General features: G+C 41.2%; 1 long non-coding RNA gene across 1 annotated transcript in view; it reads right to left on the bottom strand.

Moving 5' to 3' along the window:
- Positions 1 to 8,180, bottom strand: part of LOC137452514 (uncharacterized) — a 116,476-nt gene extending 108,296 nt beyond the window's left edge. The window contains exon 1 of the long non-coding RNA XR_010990102.1: positions 8,095 to 8,180. This is a non-coding gene — a long non-coding RNA (uncharacterized lncRNA). The remainder of the gene's footprint in view (positions 1 to 8,094) is intronic.
- Positions 8,181 to 21,749: the final 13,569 nt, after the last annotated feature.

Genomic DNA, 21,749 nt, shown 5'->3' with positions numbered 1-21,749 from the left:
TTGGTAAAAAATGGACAAACTACAAGCTAGGGTCCTAGTGGCCGGCAGTTGTCAACACTGTGATAAGCTATTGCTTTATTATCAGAAACCAAGGAGTATTTAAGTGATACTGGCTATAGTTATGGTCAGAATTATTGACCCCAAGTGACTACTTGCTACATGGTGCCCTGAATTTCTTTTCCAAATTTCTGGTTTGCTGTAGTTGGCATTAGAAAAAAATATAAGTTTTCTTGTCCAAGATACTTATCTCTGTACTGTAAGAAAAGGCAAGAAAGAGTATGCAGAGAGCTGCAGAGGCTAATAATAAATGGTAAGGTTTTACGAAAGGCCTCTATGGAAAAAAACACCAACCTCTGCAGTCAGAATCAAATAAATATGATCATCTTTCTTGATATGTCTTCCCTCTTAATTTTAAAGGTTTTAATTAAAAATGCCATTTAATCACATTTGAATTTCAATTCTGCCCTTAGAAAGACAATGACATGATTTTCCTAAGCACTCCTAAAACTGGTCAAGAAATCATTATTTGGACAAAGATGAAACTCAGACGTGGGGTTTCCTCCACCTTTTTTTTTTTTTCCCTGTGAAAACCCAGCAATATTTACAGTTTTAGAATTTTCTTTCCCCAAAAGGTACATTTTCTCAAGAATTAACTGTTCTCAAGTCAAAAGGAGTCCAATGCCTAGGGATTAAATCAGCAGAGATCCATAGAATCAGCCATTATGAATATGACATGAATGGCACAGTTCTGTGTCCAAAATGATTAGCATCTAAGAGTAAAGGTGGGATAATGGTTGTCACAACTATGCTCTGTCTCTGCTGACCTGTTTTCAGTTGCTTTGCCTACTCTTGACAACATAGACAAACACTAGAATTTTGCATACATGAGACTATCCAAGTATCAACTTTATTGACCAGTGAGATCAAGGGACATCTTGGTACTTCATCAGCTGAGAAGCAAGCAAGGTGATATAATGAAAAGAAGGCAATGAAATCTAGACCTCTCTCATCTCCATTTAACTTAATATATCATGCAACTTGAATTTCAGTATAGACACAGTGCTTTCTATAGCCTAGTAGATGAGGTTTGAATAGCTTGTTTGGATTAGGTCATGAGTTAGTTCTTAGGTTATCTTACAATATTGGTCGTGAAGCAGACTGCTGTTGTGTATCTACCCCTATCTCATGGATCCCCACAATATTTTGGTGAAGCTAACTACCTCATTCCCTCTGAAAGGATTCTGGAATGACAATCTATCAGCTCCAGATGTCTATGTGTAAGTAGCCACTGGGAAAAAAACAATGCTTATCTCACCCCCATATGCCTACCTATCACTTGGTACCCTACTTCGGTTATCATGTCCTGAAAAGAAAACAATTACTGCCATTTCAGTAGTTTCTCACAGCTATTTCTATTTTGATACTGCATTTTTCAGAACAAAAATTTACTTCTTTTGCTTCTACTGATCCTTTCTGTCAGCATTTGTTAAACAGTGGTCTGAGGTCTAGAAAAGGAAAAAAAATCTTTGATGAGAAGCAAAAACAGAAGTTTGCTTCTATAAAGAAAGTGTTAGGAGAAAATCTGTTAACCCATTGAATGTGTGTGGAGTATCATTAAAGAGCTTTGCCATTCAGCACATGACATAAATTTGTATGCAAAAAGACAATAAACTTCTTCTGCAGAGACTAAGCTGTAAGCATCAGATATAAAAAGTTCACATAGTGTTCTTAAGACAACATTTAAATTTAGATAACCAGATGGACCTGAAAAATCATGATTCTCTCTAGAAGAAAGGCAAAATGGAACAGATATTCTTGAGTAGAACAGCTACCAAAGACGGTATGTTATTATTCTTTAATGTAATTAAAGATAGAAAGATAAAATGCAGAGTTTCTCTCCTATTGTAAAAAGTGTCCAGGCTATCTCATATTTGACCAAACATTAAATTAAAGCAGTCCTCAAAGTAGTTTTAAGATAAATTAAGAATATTCTTACTTTTACTTCAAGAATTTTGCTCTCCAACCTGCCTTAAGCAATTGGTCTCCTGACAACTTGCCTACTAAAACTTCTCTTTAAAGTCTTGTAGTTTTGTAAAATATAGACTACATTATCTGCCAAATGCCATCTAGAAAGTTATATAAGAATATATTAAAGCATTTCAAGGAGTTCACTGGATTACAATTAAACTGATGTAAGGCCTAATCCAAGTTACTTTTGCAAGGTGGCTTGGGTAGGTCATTTCTTCACTGTACTTTCATACATAAACTGGGCTTTGGTGTTTACTAATGAATAAGCCTATATAAAACGTCTTGAGAATCACAACATTTTAGGGGTTGGAAGGGACCTCCAGATAAATTGAGTCCAGTCCCCCTGCCAAAGCAGGATCTCCTAGGGCAGGCCACAGCGGAACGCATCCAGGTGGGTTTTGAAAGCCTTCAGAAAAAGAGAATACACAACCTCGCTGGGCAGCCTGGTCCAGTGCTCTGTCACCCTCACCATAAAGAAGTTTCTCCTTTCATTGAGGTGGAACCTCCTGCGTTCTAGCTTGTACTTGTTGCTCTTTGTCCTATCATTAGGCACCACTGAAAAGAGATTGGCACCCTTATCTTGACACCTACCTCTGTCCTTTCCAATCCCTAACATTCTGTGATTTACAGGATATTTACTAATATCTTTTTCCAAATTATGTGTTTAAAATAAATGTTGATCCTGTCTTACTCTGAAGTCTAAACTAAGAGAAAGAGAGGACATAGCATTTCACTTCCTATTTATATAATCCATACACAGACATGAGGTTCTTTACAGTATATACCTGTGGCTCAACAATAAATGATTTATTAAGGTGACATGCCTTTGCAATCTTCCTTAAAACATTGCATTTAACACTTCAGCTCTGCTCTGGACATATATACTGCATTTCCTTTTTTGCATCAAGGTTACATGCTCAGCTAATGAAAATTCATTCACTTGAAAGTGAAAGCATGCTCAATTACCCCCTAATCAGTTTGTCATCTTTCAGTGACCTTAAATAGGCAAACAGTCCTAATAAGTTCAGTGTGGCACCAGGCTTACTACAGGCAAAGACAGGAAAAAAAGGCAAAAGCATCCCTGGCTCACCAGCTGTTTTCTGTCAGCCAAGCTAGCTAAGATACATTTTAAGTTTTACATATACAATTTCTAATTAGAATAGTTGTCTGTTTACTTCACATTTTCTGCATCTGTCCAACGTATCCAGATTTCTTGGGAATCCAGGAGACAGAGAAAGTAAATAACAGGAATAAAATTCACGCCAGTCTTTTCTTGTGGCAGTCCTAGAGCTAGCTCAATATGCATTCTGGTGTGTTCTGCTTGAAGGCTGGTGATTACATTCCAAGATGAAAAGTTCCTCTACATTATGAACCTTTTTAGCTACAAATGAGTGTTTCTTGATGCATATTAAACTTGACACATTAAGTTCTGGATGAATTGCTTATAAAAGGGGCTGCTTAAGACTATTAAGATATACACAGTGAAATCCTAGGTGCTAAGTAGAGTTAACACTATTCCAAAGTGTATTTGTTTTTAAAGTGTCTGGTTTAGCTTAAGTTTCTCTCTTTATAATGCATACTGCCCCAAGGCTGCCAAAAAGGCAGCCATCAGCATTGCTTAGTGAAGGCAGCTTAGTGCTGCCAGCCATCTTATCTCCCCTGCCGCATGGGCGATGGCTTTTATCTGTGAGTATAAACATGAAAATGGAACTCTAATCCTACCTTAGTCCCAGAGAAGATCTCCAGCTGTTTGTCAGATATGCAGAAACTCCTCCCATTACAGAAAATTCTAAGTGTCTGCCTGTGGGCTTGTTGTGTCCATATGTGTGTTTGGACAGTAAAAATGGCAAGGAACAAGAATTTCTCTGGAAATTCTACCTTTGGGAATCTTGTTTGGAAATGGGTAGCTAAGCCAGGATGCCAGTTTTATACAAAAATCCTAGCCTAACATAAAGAATTCAATTAAAAATACCTAAGCATAAAAGGTAATGTGGCACCACAGTACTATGTGCTTTAAAGTATTTTAATACACCATTCAAATTTTTCATTTGGGGCTTTTTATGCACCTCAGAGCACTAGTTTAAAGAAGGAAATAAAAGAGAGCAAAGGCACTAGCATAACAAATCCTAAAAGTAAGCTTGTTTCAGTACTATTTATGAAACAGAAAGAAATTGTTTTTAATAAATTGGGGGGAACAGAATTTCACCATTTCTGCATGAGAATGGAAAGTTCTTTCTTTCTAGATCACCAGTTGAACACAGTAGCTTTTTCCAAAGCATGTTAGAATTGTTATGCAAATCTAGAATATTGTTTCCAAAATCAAGAAAAACATGCAAGACAGTCTAGAGATATTCTTTGCTTTAAAAGCTCCCCCTGTCCTCTTTTCACTGGCCCTACCTGCAGCTGTATCATTGTTAGGTCCTTTGTACTATGGAACTATGGATCACAGGATATTAGGAGTTGGAAAGGACCTCTGGAGATCTTTGAGTCCAAGCCCTCTGCCAGAGCAGGACCATATAATCTAGTGCAGGTCACGAAGAAACACATTCAGACAAGTCTTGAAAGTCTCCAGAGAAGGAGACTCCACAACCTCTCTGAGGAACCTGTCCCAGTAGTACTCTGTGACCCTTACAGTAGAGAAGTTCTTCTCCAGGTTGAGGTGGAACCTCCTGTGCTGTAGTTTACGTAGTTTACATCCATTGCCCCTTGACCTATCACAGGACACAAGTGAGCAGAGGCTGTCCTTCCTTCTTGACACTCAGCCCTCAGATATTTATAGACATTATTACATCCCCTATCAGTCTTCCCCTCCCCAGACTGAAAAAGCCTAGGTCTCTCAGCCTATCATAAAGCACAAGCTCCAGTCCCTTAATCATCCTTGTACCCCTCTGTTGTACCCTCCCATGTAGATTACTGTCCCTCTTGAACTGGGGTGCCTAGAACTGGATGCAATATTCTGGGTGGAATTATTTGTAACAACCTCTGTACATCTTTTTACTACATCTTTATTATTTTTTCCCTTTCTTTCTTTCTTCTGATCTTAAATTAAAAGTTTCTTACTCTCAGTTGCCTTCCTCTCCTGTTAATGTTGTATGCAACTTAACTCAGGGAATACAGGGAATGCTGTCTGTTGAGCTAGGCTTGACACAAAAGAAGTGGGCAGTGTCTCTCTTTCACTTTTATCCTGTTTCCTCAAAATGGAGTGTTGATTAAGCCAGGGAACAGAAAGTGGGAAGATCTCATCCATCAAGACACAAAATTAACATTTTCCCATTTGACCACTGACTTCCACTGAAGCTTTTGAAAGACTCCTACTTCGTTCAGAGATGATTCTGAATTACACCCCAAACTGGATGCAAATGATGAAAAAGTCGGCTTGACTAAAAGAGCATAAGTAGTTGTCTTAATATCAACACAAGTGCTGGGAATTCTTCCCTACCCATTCATACGAGTCCTTAAACTATTTCTATTGGGTTATCAAAGCCATACAAAGAGTTTTGATTCCCAATTATCACTACAAACTAATTGAAAGAGGGTATTGAAATCCCTTATGTACAGTTCTGTACATGCAATTCACATACTGTGGATAAGCAGAAATTAATAGGAAATGGGTGTCCTCAATGCATTGATAGCACTGGCCTTCAGTTACACTGAAAATAAAGTTACGATGTTCTTGGAGATTCTAACAGTTGTTACTTCATAGCTTTAAAAGGACAATGAAAACAAGTAATAGAAACTTACACTGTTGCATTTTTAAGTCTCAAACATAAATAATGGATAGAGATGGTTACACCAGGGATAATCTCTGCTAATTTATCAAGATAGAAACACATTTCTAATGAAAACAACAACAAAACCCATAAAAAACCCCAACCAAAACCCCAAACCAAAATCCCCACCCCACATAGCAGGTTTTATGTTTAATACAATCTCTTTGCTTTTTCTTTCTTCTCATTTACCTTACCTTTATGCATCTGTTGAAGCATTTGACATTCTTACCCTGAACTTTGATCCAGAAATGTGCCCTCAAATCAAGACAACTCTCATCGGAGTGCAATTGTTACTGTGCTCCCTCAATAGAATCAACAGAACTGTAGAATGGCTTAGGGTGGAAGGGACCTCAGAGACCTACTCCATCTACTCCAACCTCCCTGCCATGGTCAGGGATGACTTTCAACTGCACTCAGCTGCTCAAGGCCTCATTCAAATTGGTCTCAAACATCCCCAGGGAGGAGGCATCCACAGCTTACTGCAGCATCCCACCACCCTTGTACTGAAGAATTTCCTGAGATTCAGTCTAAGCCTACTCTCCCTCAGCTTAAAACCATTCCCCACTGTCCTACTGCTAGACACCCTCATGGAGAGTCCCTCTCCAGCCTTCCTGCAGGCTCTTTCCAGGTACTGGAAGGCAGCTATGAGGTACTCAGAGAGTCTTCTCTTTTCTAGCTCCCTCAGCCTATCCTCACCTCATGGCAGTTATAGCTCATACCAACTAGATTACATCATGTTAGATATATGAACTGTTCTTGATGTCATTCCTAACTGCATAGAAGTAAATGCATTAAAACAAATACTCTCCTCCCAACTGACCATTTCCATTTGTAATATACTTCTGTGATGAAAAAAAACCTCAGTCCACTTTGTTTTCACTGAATACTTTGATATATGAACAGAAGCACAGAAGTATGGAATTATTCTATCCCCTATTAAAATTAGAAGGAAAAAACAACCTCCTTTTTTTGCAGACATTGGCTCAAGGCCCGTACAAGCAGTTTCAGTGAAAATGATTGTTATTAATAATCAAACTCATGGGGTTTTTAAATGCAAGATTTTGTCTAGTGATGGTTACAATGGAACAAATTGGTAAAATAATTCCCCACTTCCTAGTGGCTGGGTTCGATCCCTGATCTGGGAAGTAATGAGTGGACTGTTTGAGCTCAGCAGCTGGCTCAGTTAAAACAAGGATGGTCTATTTTGGTGCCCAACATAAAGCTGTCTTAAACTAAAGGCAATTTGTCAGCTCCTTTAGTACCCCTGGATGCATCCCATCTCAGCCCAATGAGTTCTGCGTGTCTAGATAACTCAGGTGTTCCTTAACCGTATCATTTGTTCCTGTGGTTAACGTTTCACTCCTAAAGATTTTGCTAGCAGTCTTGAGGAGCTGAGTCATCTAAGGGCAGGCATTACCAATTTTTAAGAAAGCAAATAAATAAGTAGGTTCCCTACCGCACTGAAGAATGAACCCACTTTTATTCTTAATCTTTTTGCTGCCATTGTGTTTATAGAAGTAGACATCCACTGTGAAAGTGATAGGAAGAAATAATGTTCTGGGGGTTTTACTTTCTTTACAAGAGGGAGAGAAAAAAAAGTTTCAGACATCTCTGTGACTGGAATCTATAGGTGAGGGACAACTAGGCAAAAATTATATTTTTCTAGATTGCTGATGTTTAAAAACTAGTCACACAGCTGATTCTTCATTAATCTGGAGGTCACAGTTTTGCTCCAGAAAAATACTACTTATCAAATGTTCATCAATTAAAAGACTAAAATACAGTATGCATGTTAACATGGCCAACATGCATTTTCCATTAAGCAGTCTAAGCTGTTTGCTTTTCTTGGTGAATCAGAAGTAATTCTAGAACAGCATATACTGATTTTAATTGGGCTATGACAGTTCCCCATCTCCCTCCCTCTTCCTTTGAGCAGCTCCAGCATTTATTTGGCCTTCCAATGAATTAATTCAACTTACTGAGCTTGCAAAAACTGATTCTATTTCTTTCTTGGGTTAGTTTTCTGCTGACTCTGCAAGTGAACTGACACATCAGAGAGCCAAGATAAGCAAATATGCCAGAGCAAAGAGTGCACTGACATTTAGGCTTACTTAATCTCTCATGAAGCCTCATCCTGAGTTACTATCCAAATTATAATGCTAGTCTAGATATTTGAAATGCTATGTTTGTGTATAGATTTTGTTTATACTTTCTATTTATTATTACAGTAGCAGCTAGAAGTCAGTTAAAACTGTCTATGAGGTACTGTTCAAATACAGAGTAAGAAAAAACTTACCATCCAAACAGACGTGGCAGAGGCAACATCTTCTCCACAGGGTTTCAGCACTGCAACCAAAAGTAGAGCTCAGATCCTCTTCATTTAGTTTCTGTGTCTGATAGGAGAGAAAAGAGGATTTTAAGTGCACTCTCTGCTCTGAGACAAGTCCCCACCAATGAATACTGGACTCGTTCTTTTCTCCAACTAGGAAGCATCTTGTAAATACTGACAAGGTTTGACAGCGAAATCTTAAGTCCTCAACGAAGTCTACATCAAAACATGTGATTAACTTCTGACCCAAATTAATAAAACACGAAACACTGAGTCTTTGCAACAGATTCTGAGACAGGTCTCCCTGTGCATGCCCATCAGTGCAAAGCAAAAGTTAAAAGCCAAGGAACAACAAACCTCCATCGTTTTATACACACGAGTCAACTTAAAGACAGCTCTGCTGAGTAATGCTTATTTTATCAGAAACCGTAAATGTGTGTGTGTAGGGGTGAGCGGTGGGGGGTGTTGGTTTGGTTTTGTTCTTTGTTTGCTAAACTTAGGGAACTGCTGTTCTGACGTTTAAAGCGCCGGCTACATACAACGCTCGTATAAGAGAAAATGCATCAGCAAACCTACAGCACCTGCTTGCAGCAAACGCTGGAACAATATTTTACTATTTCTCCAGGAGAAAAGAGAACCAAAAGCTTTCAAGTGCGCAATAAGCTCTTTACCTGGCAACATGCCGTAGCTGCAGGGGCAGCCCCCGTGCGACGCGGCCGGGCCTGCGACGTGCTGCAGAGCCGCTTCCAGCCGGCTTCAGCCGCCCCGCCGCGAGGCACAGCTGCGGCCCTCAGCCGCGAGGCCGGCGCCTCGAGGGAAGCAAAACGCTGCCCAGCTGCCAGGGCTGAGGGAAGCCGCTCGAGAAACAACCCTGCCAGCGCCGAGGGCGGAGCGCGAGCGGGGGCAAGCGCGCCCCGCGCCCCGGCAGGGACGGCCCTGCGGGCCCCGGAGCCGACCCCGGTGAGACATTCCCTGAGGGAAAGAGCAGCCCGTGGAGAGCTCACACTGCAGCCGGTTAGACCCCAGGGGCTGCAACCCACCAGCAAGGGCTGCGTTTGAGAAGGGGAAGGGGGTGTAGAGGAAGGAGCGGCTGAGAGGAGTTGCTGCGGACTGACTACCTCCAGGATGAGCAGAGGGCTGCAGCTCCTCTCCTATGAGGACAGGCTGAGGGAGTTGGGGTTCTGCAGTCTGCAGAAGACAAGGCTCGGAGGAGACCTAGTTGTGGCCTTCCAGTATCTGAAGGGGCCTCCAAGAAAGCCGGGGAGGAACTTTTTAGGGTGTCAGGTAGTGATAGGACTGGGGGGGATGGAGGTGGTGGAAGCCTCATCCCTGGAGGTTTTTAAGGCCAGGCTGGATGTGGCTCTGAGCAGCTGATCAAGTGTGAGGTGTCCCTGGCCATGGCAGGGGCTTTGGAACTGGATGATCCTTGAGGTCCCTTCCAACCCTAACAATTCTATGATTCCTCATCCCCCTACACTGCCAGAGAGGAGGAGGTAGCAGAGCTGGAAGAATAGTCATGAAGCCTGGCAGAAGGGGCAAGAGGAGCCTATGTCATTGTTTTTTCTCTGTTTCTCATTGTCCTACTCTATTTTAATTTGCAATAAATTGTCATCAAAATGAATCAGTTTTGTTTGTGATGGTAATCTGTAAAGGACCTCCCTATCTGTATCCCAACACACAAGGTTTACCATTTCATTTTCTCCTTCCTTCTTGTTTAGAAGGGAAAGGGAGTGGGCACCTGGCAGTCACCTGAGGTCAGCCCACCATATTCTTTTAATTCAAGAACATCCAGCTCAGTTTTTCCATACAGAACACAAGAAAAATGGAGTCTAGAATAAACACTAAGGTTGCTGGTTGTCTGCTTCTTTAGGCTATCCTAAAAATAAACTAAAGACACTTCCTTACTACACCTATAAAGTCTTTTCATGTGCCTCTCCAATTAACTCCCAAGAAAACAAACTGCTATTCTACATGTGTTTTAAGTGAAACAATATAAGAAAAACATGTCTTGTTGAGGGAATAGAGAGATGTGTCTTTTAAGATATTACCATATGCAGCCTGAAATAATGATAAGAGAACTAGAAATCAATTAAAAGCACAGAGAAAGTGTTGAGAAATGTTTCCAGATTTTGATTGGCTGGGGCAGCTTATGTCATCTCAGCAATTTGGCCTCATCCTTGTGGCCTATAACTAAGAGAGTCTTTGCATCCTTATCAATGAAGCCCCTCACAGATCTTTACTTAAGTAATGAGGTGTCTTTTGAAGACAGCAGCCCCCAGTAGTAACTGGACATGAGCCAACAATGTGCACTTGCAGCCCAGAAAGCCAATTTCATCCTGGGCTGTATCGAAAGAAGCATGGCCAGCAGATGGATCTTCATTGATGATCTGGATGAGGGCATTGAGTCTGTCATCAGTAAATTTGCTGATGACACCAAGCTGGGGACAGGAGTTGATCTGCTAGAGGGTAGAGAGGCTTTGCAGAGAGACCTCGACAGGCTGGACAGATGGGCAGAGTCCAACGGCATGAGATTTAACACATCCAAGTGCCGGGTTCTGCACATTGGCCTCAACAACCCCATGCAGTGCTACAGGCTGGGGTCAGAGTGGCTGGAGAGCAGCCAGGCAGAGAGGGACCTGGGGGTGCTGGTTGATGGTAAGATGAACATGAGCCTGCAGTGTGCCCAGGTGGCCAGGAGAGCCAATGGCATCCTGGCCTGCATTAAGAACAGTGTGGCCAGCAGGAGCAGGGAGGTCATTCTGCCCCTGTACACTGCACTGGTTAGGCCACACCTCGAGTACTGTGTCCAGTTCTGGGCCCCTCAGTTTAGGAAGGATGTTGACTTGCTGGAATGAGTCCAGAGAAGGGCAACGAAGTAAGTGAGGGGCTTGGAACACAAGCCCTATGAGGAGAGACTGAGGGAGCTGGGGCTGCTTAGCCTGGAGAGGAGGAGACTCAGGGGTGACCTCATTACTCTCTACAACTACCTGAAGGGGGGTTGTAAACAGGCAGAGGTTGGTCTCTTCTCCCAGGCAGCCAGCACCAGAACAAGAGGACACAGTCTCAGGCTGCGCCAGGGGAAGTTCAGGCTGGAGGTCAGGAGGAAGTTTTACACAGAGAGAGTGATTGCCCATTGGAATGGACTGCCCGGGGAGGTGGTGGAGTCGCCGTCACTGGAGGTGTTCAGGAGGAGACTTGACAGGGTGCTTGGTTACATGGGTTAGTTGATTAGGTGGTGTTGGGTGACAGGTTGGACGCGATGATCTTGAAGGTCTCTTCCAACCTGGTTTATTCTATTCTATTCTATGGAGAGAGGTGATTCTGACGCTTTACTCTGCTCTGGTAAAACCTCATCCTTATACAGGACTCCTGTATCTCCTTTGTGAACACAAACCTCTAGTGATGGAAGTTTTCCATACATTGTCTACAGTTTCTCATTCCAGTTGAGCTCAACTTACCTAAAAACTAATAATGTAGTGAAAAATTATCACTGCAGCAAAGCTAAAATACCACTCTTTCCCATTTTCCACATATGGATTAACTTGCACTACCACTGACATGTATGACTGAATAACCTTCCTTCACCTTGCTGCTCTGTATGTTCTCCTGAGTGAAGCTTATGCTCCTGCAGAGCAGAGGGGAGTGAACTCACCGAGCACCTGGCAGAAGGGTTGTAGGAGGTGAAAAGAAGGCTGGTTTCTGTGCCCATACTGGAAATTTGCACAAACTTGATCCTCATGGAAGAGGAAGAAGGGATATGTAACTTTGGAGACTCTTAAATACTGAATCAAGCAGTGTGAATCTAAGCAAATCCTTTAGGGATGAGATACCCGAGTGGCAAGTGTAGATGTGAAGTGGTAAGGGCAGCTACAAACAAGCTGTTGAGAGAGACACTTCTCTGTGTTCACATTGCTGTCACAGAAAATAACTATGTTACAGTCATTTAAAAATGGTGCAAATTACTTAGGAAATATACAGATAGGATGGAACATTTAAGTACTTCCACAGGACCTGTAACCTATAGTTTCTGATCATTCTTTATAAGTTTGCATCACAGAATCACAGAATTCTGTGATTGAAGATGGTCTGAGAAGCAGAAATTAGAAAGGACATTAGAAATTTAGAGTTCCCAGAAGTAATTTCTATTTTGTATTTATTTTACCATTGAAACCTGAATGATACAGGCTATAAAGTCAATAGGACATAAACCCACTTTCAATTCTTTGATTGATAGGATTGTGTTTAAACATATACTTATGAGATTAAGACTATATATAAGAGATTAAGTTCTCACTGCTGATTTACTGTCCTGTTGGGACTTTATGGCAATAGGAGTGTCATAGATCTTTGACAGAGATATACACAGTTAATTAATGTCTCAGTGGAGCAGATGAGGTTTTCAAGCATATCATAATAGAGCACTTTCCTTAATTATTTACATACAAAATGAAAATGTGTTTGAAAATAGGCAGACACAGTGAAAATACGAGTTCCCTGAGGTGTACATCTGAAAAGAGGATAGGACAATACAGCCAGGTGAGCATTAAGATTTGTTCTCCTTAGCAATACCTCTCTGCTTTCCCAAATCACAATCTAATAATGGTCTTGAATGAAGTCAAACTACATCAGTGGTGCAAGAGAAAGACCATGTCCTCTCAGAAACTTCTCTAGCCTTTTTCAGAAGTACACTCCTGGGCTATCAAGCCAATGGCAGCATGTACATTAATTTCAGAGAAGTTTAAATTTCACACTGTGCACCTAGAAATCCTTGCCATATACAGAGAAGTTCAATCTGAAAGGTGAAGATTTTGCTTTTGAAGATTTTCTTCTCCTTGGCCTGGATGGCTTATTGGGGAAAGAAATGTAAGGACAAGCACTAGAGAGTTCAGGATCATAGGTACATCAGTGACAAAGGGGCTAGGGAAGATGTGGTGGGCCTCTCTGAAGGGAAAATAGAAACCTGGTCATAAGGGATATTGGAGAAGGATGAGGTGCTCAATGACTACTTTGCCTCAGTGTACCTCAGCAAGGGCTCTGGCTGCACCACCCAAGCTCCAGAAAACAAAGGTAGGAAGTGGGAAAAGGAAGAGCTGCCTAGCAAAGGTCAGGTTCAGGACCATCTAAAGAACCTGAAGGTGCCCAAGTCCATGGGGTCTGACAAGATCCACCCACAGGTCCTGAGGGAACTTGCAGATGAAGTTGCCAAATCACTGTCCATCATATCTGAAAAGCTATGGCAATCTGCTGACTGGAAAAGAGGAAACTTAAACTTCATCTTCAAAAAGGGAATAAAAGAAGACCCCAGAAACTCTAGGCTAGTCAGTCTCACCTCTGTACCATGGTAAGATCATGGAGCAGATCCCCTTGAAGGCTTTGCTAAGGCATATGGAAAATTAAGAAAAGGTGGTTGATGGTAACCAACCATCCAGGCTGTAGTGGTTTGAGCCTTAACTGAGAGTTAAAAGCTCAAATGGGGAAAAGGCTGAGAGTCTCTTCCCCACTCCCCCCCCACCTCCTCCCTCCAAACAGGGAGAGGAGGAAAAAAAAAAAAAGGGTAAGGAGCAAATCCACTAAGCAACAATCTGGAGTCAGCTTGAAAGTAGAGAGGCAAATAATTTTTTTCTTCAAATTATATATATAACAATAACAGGGAAAAAAAGGTTCACAAGGGCAAGGAACAAGAGTGGATGGGAGGGGGACAGAAAAGAATAATACAAAACCAGTCTTTCTCTGAGGAGGTGCAGAGGCAGCAGGGAGAAGGATCAGGTCCGGCCATGTGGCTGAGGATCAGGAGGGTAGCTGCAGTAGCTCTCATCCAGCAGAGGCAGGAGCCAAAAAGGAGATCCAACAGCTATGATGTCCTGCTTTTTATACCCTAGCTGGGCAGGGAGGGGGGAGTGGAACAGACTCAGCTTTCCCAGGGGGGAAACGCCCTTCAGGGAGTGTAAAGTACCCGCAAGCCCTCCACCCTGCTTTCTTCTTTTGTTTTTCAAAAAAAGGCGTTAACCCACTGCACAGGCCAAGGCCAAATCATGCCTGGTGAACTTGGTGGCTTTCTGTGATGGAGTTACAGCACCCATTGATAAGGGAAGAGCAACTGATACCATCTACCTGGACCTGTGATAGGATGAGAGGGAATGAGCTGAAGCTCGAGGAGGGTAGATTTAAACTAAATAATAGAAAGAAATTCTTTGCAGTAAGGGTGGTGAGACACTGGAACAGGTTGCCCTGAGAAGTTGCCTTGAGCAGCCTGGCCTAGTGGAAGATGTCCCTGCTGATGGCAAGGGGATTGGAACTAGGTGATGTTTAAGGTTCCTTCCAACCCAAACCATTCCACAAATCTAAGAATCTATAGTGGTTGAGTGAAGCTTATTTGAGCACTACGTGAATACAGTGATAAAAAAACAACAAATAAAGAAATAGCAAATGCAACCTGAACTTTAAAACTGAGGCTGAATGTCTCTCTCAAGATCTTCTAATACCACATGTTACTTGGTTTGGTGCAAGCCTAGGAAATGTAACTTTTGAGGCTGAACAACGTCAGAAGGTTAGGCTAGTTCATTGCGTTGTGCCTACAGCATGGAGAGAGTATGAGCTTTGGAGTTGAAATTGCTTACTTGCATGTTTGGGTTATTTTGCATAATTGCGTATTTGTTCTCCTGCCTATGTAAAAAAAAGCTCCTTTATGCAAGAGACTTGACATGCCAGAATAAATGCAACATCCTGCTCTCTGTAACATTATCTATCAGATCTATTGTGAGAAAATTAACCTTTACATATCTGGTTGCACACACATTGCAGAAATTGCCACGTTTTACAGTACATCTCTACTGTTCTTTACTATTTTGTAGGCTGCTGTTTTAAAAGTTACTGTGCTATGACATCTGTAAAGCTCTGAGTTTTAATGTGTATTTGATAAGATTTGGGCTGAAAGAATGGTGAACACTTGTGTATTTTACAGTTTTTGCTCCTGACCTTACACCTGCATATTTTATTAGCTGCTGTTTTTGTTGTTGTTTGGTACTTGCGAGCTGCTGGCAACAGACAGTTTATACTGTATTTGATTACACCGTTAGAGAAAACAGTTTAGCACAATGTAGTGTAATCAGAACTACTCAAAAAATCAACTTAGCCTTGATCTTCTAAAATTATGAGTGGTTTAAATATACAACTTGCCCTTTTCAAGAAGGTGTTCTGTAGCAGGGATGAGCTCTAGAAAGAGCAAGTCAACTGAAATGACAAGGTCAATCCTCTATGAATATTCCCTGAATATTTTCTGAGAAAAGCAAAAAGAAACCTGATGCATTTGTGGTCCAGAGCAGAAAAAGCGGACACATATTTCGGTGCAAAGTTGGAGATGCAAGACTGGAGACAACTAGATCAGTAGAACTGAAAAGCTCCAAGGAGAGCTCTGTTTGGACTTTTATTTTTCAAAACAATTTTTTTTCCCTCATCAGAAAACACTGATTCCATGACAGTCAAAACTCTCCTTGAAGATACTTAGAGTATCATAGTAGTAGTATCATTCAGGGTTGGAAGGGACCACAAGGATCATCTAGTTCCAACCCCCCTGCCATGGGCAGGGACACCCCACACCAGATCAGGCTGGCCAGAGCCTCATCCAGCCTGCTCTTAAACACCTTCAGGGATGGGGCCTCAACCACCTCCCTGGACAACCCATTCCAGGGCTTCACCACTCTCCTGGTGAAGAACTTCCTCCTCACGTCCAGCCTGAACCTCCCTACCTCCAGCTTCATTCCATTACTTTAGAGACATATATTGAAATCATGCATGTTCTTTGGGAGTAGGCGGGAGCTAACTCGCTTTGGAATCTGTTACTTAGTCCTGCCATAGCTAAAGACTAAAAGCATCTAACTATATTTCACTGACTGCAAATGTCACCTAGGGTGGGAAATAAAAAAACCCCAGAACACCAACAGTGGTGAATACTTCATTATTTGAAAGAGGTAACAAAAGGGCAGAACACGCCTGGACCATACCAGTAATTCACCAGGGTGGCTACAGTAGTTATGGGGAAATAACCAAGTCTGAGTCTCGCACTTCCTAAATCAAGACCCTCCTTATCACAGTAAATCTCTATGCCTTGCTAAATGGATCACTCTCCTGAAGAAATGGAGAAGCTTTCTAGGTTTTAGAAATGTACACAGAGAGAGGAAATATTTCCAGCATGGCTCTAAGGATCGGGATAATAGGGGAGAGAAGTCATGCAATGCTGGACTTGAATCCCTGACAAAATTCAGTGTCGCATTGCTTGCCATTATCAATATTTTTTGCACTGCTAGTCTGAAGCAGCATCTAAAGCTTTGCTTTCTTTTTAAAAGTTTATCTGAGCTTCTTTAATCTGCCTATGCATTTTTCAAAACAGATTTTTAAATGTTACTGTAATTTCAATATTTCCCAATTTAGAATGCATCAACACTGTATTTTAAGATTTTTCACTTTTGATCTCAGGAAATAAAGAAAACTAAATATAACATGGGTGCCTCAAGCTCTAAAAACTTCAGCTTCATTTTGAATTTCCAGCACAGTTTCAACCTTATAATATCTGTTTGCTTCTTTTACAAACTCTTCAATGCATGTTTTCACAGCTTGCAGGCTATTATCAGGGCTACCTACCTACTAAGTCTGTTACTAACACCAAGTAAAACCCTGTTACATTAAAATGCTTTTACTGTTTCCTTCATGAGGAAGATTACAGCATGGAAGAAGAAGGTGGCTGTTTTGAAAGATACAGCCCGAAGCAGTATTTTCATCTGATGGCCACTAATAGCAATATGTGTTTCTGTTAGTCAAGGTCAGAAAAAATTCACTGAAGTGAGTAGGTAATAATCTTTACCCCTGTCCCAAACACAAATGGTATGTAAAATACATATTGTTTGAATTTTAACTGGTCTGTGTTTTGCTAACCAGAAACAGAGAGTGGCGAGTCTTATATGAAGTTGCATTCATGAGCTCCACCCAGTCTGAGTCCTCACAGTAAGTATTTCTCATCATTTTAGAAGCAGAAATTACACAGACCAGTGCATTTTACATACAAGTGTTAATGGCCTTTTCAATCTTTCTCTAACCTAGAGCTATAAATACAAATTAATGTGAGAAGCTGCTACCTTTTCCTTTAGTTACATTGGCATAACCATGCCAGCAGTGCCTCAGAGCACAGACACAGTATATACACTAGCAGAAGGAATTTCTCCCTCAGTAGCTTTGCTACCTCCCTGCAAAATACGCTAAAATTTGGTGAACTCTCTTCTGCTAGGAAAGCTGCATTCCTGTAAGGTTTTCCCCACAGCAGAATGATTTCAGCTGGTCTATGGCTTTCTCAGTTTATATGTTGATAAAATAGGGTGGTAAAACTTGTGGATCAAGCTCTCTTGGTTCATTTCCATCTATCTTCCATCTTCCTGGCAGCCAGCTCTGTCTAGCAAATATCAGTACAAGGAGCCTGATTTAAAGTCAAAGGAGAACAGAAGAAAAAACTATCCATAGGCATGGCTAAGCTATAAGGCATCTGAATGCTAAGGATTTCCTAATTTGTCTCTCCAGCAAAAGATTTCTCTTCTTCCCACAAACAATAAACTTCCAGGTAAGCTTCCTAAATGGTATGTAATAAAACCAGTATTCCCTCAAAACTTTAGCTGTTAAACCCATAAAAAAGAGAAGGGGACCACATCTTTGCATTTCTTCCAGCTTCTTAGAACTTTGTCTTCAGTAAAAAGCTCTGTATCAACATTAAAAAGAAACCACATTGTCCTGGGTTAGGCTAGGCTAGGTTAGTTTTATCACACCCAGCATAGCCAGCTGAACCAGCCACTGGGGTATTTGATTCCATAAACATTATGCCTGCTGTGTAAGGGAGAGGGGGCCTGACCAAGCACACAAAGGTGAGTTTTGGCATGCGCAGCATCAGATAAGCAGATCATGTTTTACCATCACACTCTTTATCACAGAATCATAGAACTGCTTGAATTGGAAGTGACCTAGTTCCTACTCCATTGCCATGAGCAGGGACACATCCCACTAAACCAGGTTGCTCAAAGCTTCACCCAGCCTGGTCTTAAACATTTCTAGGGATGAAGCATCCACAGCTTATCTGGGCAGCCCATTCTAGTGTCTTATTACTTCGTTGGTATTGTTATTATTCCTGTTGTTTTGTCATTCTTTGTGTTCTGTTAAATTCTCCGTGGCTCAACCCATGGGGTTTTGCATTTTTCTCTCTGTTTTTGTTCCCATTCCACTTTGGGGATGGGTTTTGGGGAGCAGTGTGTGAAAGGCTGTGTGGGTTTTGGCTGCAGCTGCACCTAACCATGACACACATACAACATGATTGGTGAATGGGGCTGATGTGATCCTTAGCTGGGTTAATCTAGCAAAGAGCACCAAGCTGTGTTTTCTCTGTGTTGGTGTAAAGATGAGCAGGATTTCACTCAACCCAATCACAGAAAATCTTCCTGCCTTTAAAGATCCTCTCAGAGTATTTAGATATATTTGAAAGATAAAATTAACTGTAGCTAGTTAGTTTGTGAAGCAGAGTCACATTCGTATTGTGTAATTTTTCTGTGTCTATTGGAGTGGTTTAGCTATGTTACGCTGATGGTTTGTTTTTAGTTGATGTACCTATGTTCCCAGGCAGCTAATTCTCTGGTATAAAACTTCTCAGGATGGTCTAACTGCATCAGGTGTGAGAAGTTTGTGTAGTTCCAACTTCAAGTATCTCTCAACTATCTTGTGTTTAGTCTTTTATACATTATTGGAGCTCTTTCATTTGATGGTATTAAACTGTTTCTGCAGGCACAGGATGCCTTTTTTCTAGACTTTTTCCTTTGAGATCTGGGCAGCAAATTTGGGTTTAATCCACTTCCATCTTCATTGCAGTTTTACTGGAAGCAGCTGTTACCCCTTCTTGAACAGTTTACTGGCTGTCAGGTAGCCTAAGGGATCCACCATATGACATCCGTCCTTGATTCTAAATATGCACCTGCACAGTGTGTTTTCTTGGGGCAAGAGAAGAGCAAAGGGACTCCTGCTTCCTTTTACACAATTGTATTTTCATCTCTTCCCTGGAAAACTTCTTTATTCCCTGTAGTTATACTTAGCAGCTTTGCATCTTTTGAATAGAAGGGTTAGTTTGACTTTCAGTAGTCTTAAAAGACAGTACAGCTTCATTGCCTTTTTTTACTAAACATCAACACTGCAAAATACAAATCTGTTACCCCTTAATGATCATTTTTTACCTTAATACAGAGAATTCAGGCAAGTTTTGGCTAAGAAAATGGGGGAGCCTACAGACATGCCATGTGACACTCAACTGCCATATTATTAGAAGTAGACTCAGAAAAGATGCAAAATGGCAACAGTTTGCAGAACAGAGGAGAACAACAGGATTGTGATAGTGAACATGTCAGGCATAAATATAAAGATGTCAAAAAGCAAAAGAGAGTTCTCTAAGATGATAGGAACAAAAAAGACAGTACAGAAACTTGCTGCTTCATTTTTAGTTGCCTAGGCTTACATGAGGACACTGTATGACAAGTTGATGGTAATGGAGGGAAGAGTGAAGGCTGAAGAACTTCCACTAAAAATAAATAAAATAATACAAGACACACAAAAAAAACAAACCAAAAAACAACCCCAAGCCCCCCAAAACTAGAATAATGGTACTTGTCAGTGAAAAGATAACTCTGACCATACATGCTACAGTATTCCTTGCTAAGCTGAACAGTCAGTTTACATGTATTTGACTTCTAAAAGGTTATCTCAGTACTTTAAGACATACTCCCAACTCAACACAGTGCAAAAGTATACAATATTTTAAAGGGAGGGGGAAAGAATTTGAATTCACTAAACACCTTAGTGAAAAAAAAACCACAGAAGATATATACTGAATACTGATGTGAAATTAGCTAACTCTGTACTAGCTTATCTAAAATGGGACAGCAATGTGCCCTTGTGGCCAAGAGGGCCAAGGGTATCCTGGGGTGCATCAAGAAAAGTGTGTCCAGCAGGTCTAGGGAGGTTTTTTTTCCCATCTACTCTGCCCTGGTGAGACCACACCTGGAATACTCTGTCCAGTTTTGGGCTCCCCAGTTCGAGAGAGACAGGGATCTGCTGGAGAGAGTCCAACAGAGAGCCACAAGGATGATTAGGGGATTTGAGCATTTCCCCTGTGAAGAGAAACTGAGACCTGGGGCTGTTTAGTCTTGAGAACACTGAGTGGGGATCTGATCAATGTCTTTAAATATATGAGGGGTGGGTATCAAGTGGAGGGGAGCAAGCCCTTTTCAGTGGTGTGCAGTAATAAGACAAGGAACAATGGATACAAACTTGAACATAGAAGGGTTCACCTCAACATGAGGAGAAACTTCTTTACAGTGAGGGTAATGGAGCACTGGAGCAGGCTGCCCAGAGAGGTTGTGGAGTCTCCCTCTCTGGAGACTTTCAGAACCCACCTGGATGCATTCCTGTGTGGACTACCCTAGGTGATGCTGCTTTTGGCAGGGAGTTTGGTGTTGATGATCCCTAGAGGTCCCTTCCAACCTCTAACATTCTGTGATTCTGTGAAATGCCCTTTAGTGCTCTGATTAGGAAAATGCCTACTGACACGATGCTGGTCTTATATATTGGGGATGAAACCAGCTAAAACTATTAATCAGAAATTTGTCCTCTTTTTTATGCCTGTATTTTCAGTTGTTACATACAGAACCTCTGAGAAATTTCTTTTCTTTAAACAATTTTTAAAAATTACTGTTAAAGCCCAGAATTTGTTTGCTCAGGTAACAGTAAATTATATTCATTTGAATCTTCTAAAGTTGCTTGTGGCAAATATTTCTGTGAAATATCCTGATTGGTTCTTAAGATTGTGTATCAGAAGGAAAATTCTCAAAAATGCTGCCAATATCTGCGAAGGGAAAGACTGCAAAGTGTTCATATAACTATCTATAAATCCCTTTGATGTTGTTCCTCTTGTTTACAAAGGTTGTCATCCAGGCAGTGAACAGCAGCAATGCCATATGGCTTAGATGACAAGTTGCATACCGTAAAAGTACTCAAAGGTGAGGCAAATAATTGTGGACTGCTTGAAAAAAAGATATATTAATCAGCAACATACATTAGGCTCTGTTCATGCAACAATATAGATCTATTGCTCTATTTTCATGATCAGGCTTAGATATTTAGCTAGCATGACTGGTGTCAGAAAGCTGTATAAACAGCTTGAAGCATACATCTAGTCCAGCTTGAGTTCTGAACCCCTTCAAGCACGCTGCTTGTTTTCAAGAGGCTGGTAGAAATTCACTCATTTCTTGGATCCTGAAGGCACAAAGCAGGTGTTACCCTCCTTTTATAAAGTCAATCAAGTGCATGTTGCATAATGTGAGCAACAAGGGAAAAAATAACCCAGCACACACAAGTCTACCCAGTTGTTACCCAAAATATCCCAAACCCAAACAAACCACCTCCCTCAAAATAAAATCAACCCAGAAGAACTAAAAGGATTGTTTTAGTCCACAAGCTGCTCTAACTGAATGGACAAAAAGGTCCTGCCTAAACAGCTCTTGCTACCCTGAATGATTAGCAGTGAACTTCAAGATATGTTGTTCTGCAGA

The sequence above is a fragment of the Melanerpes formicivorus genome, unplaced genomic scaffold (genome assembly GCF_026170545.1).
Source record: "Melanerpes formicivorus ecotype bairdi unplaced genomic scaffold, bMelFor1.0.p_v2 SCAF_55, whole genome shotgun sequence".
In the NCBI taxonomy this organism is placed as follows: domain Eukaryota; kingdom Metazoa; phylum Chordata; class Aves; order Piciformes; family Picidae; genus Melanerpes; species Melanerpes formicivorus.
Note: the sequence above shows the minus strand (reverse complement) of the source record. Positions and strands in the feature narration are given on the sequence as shown.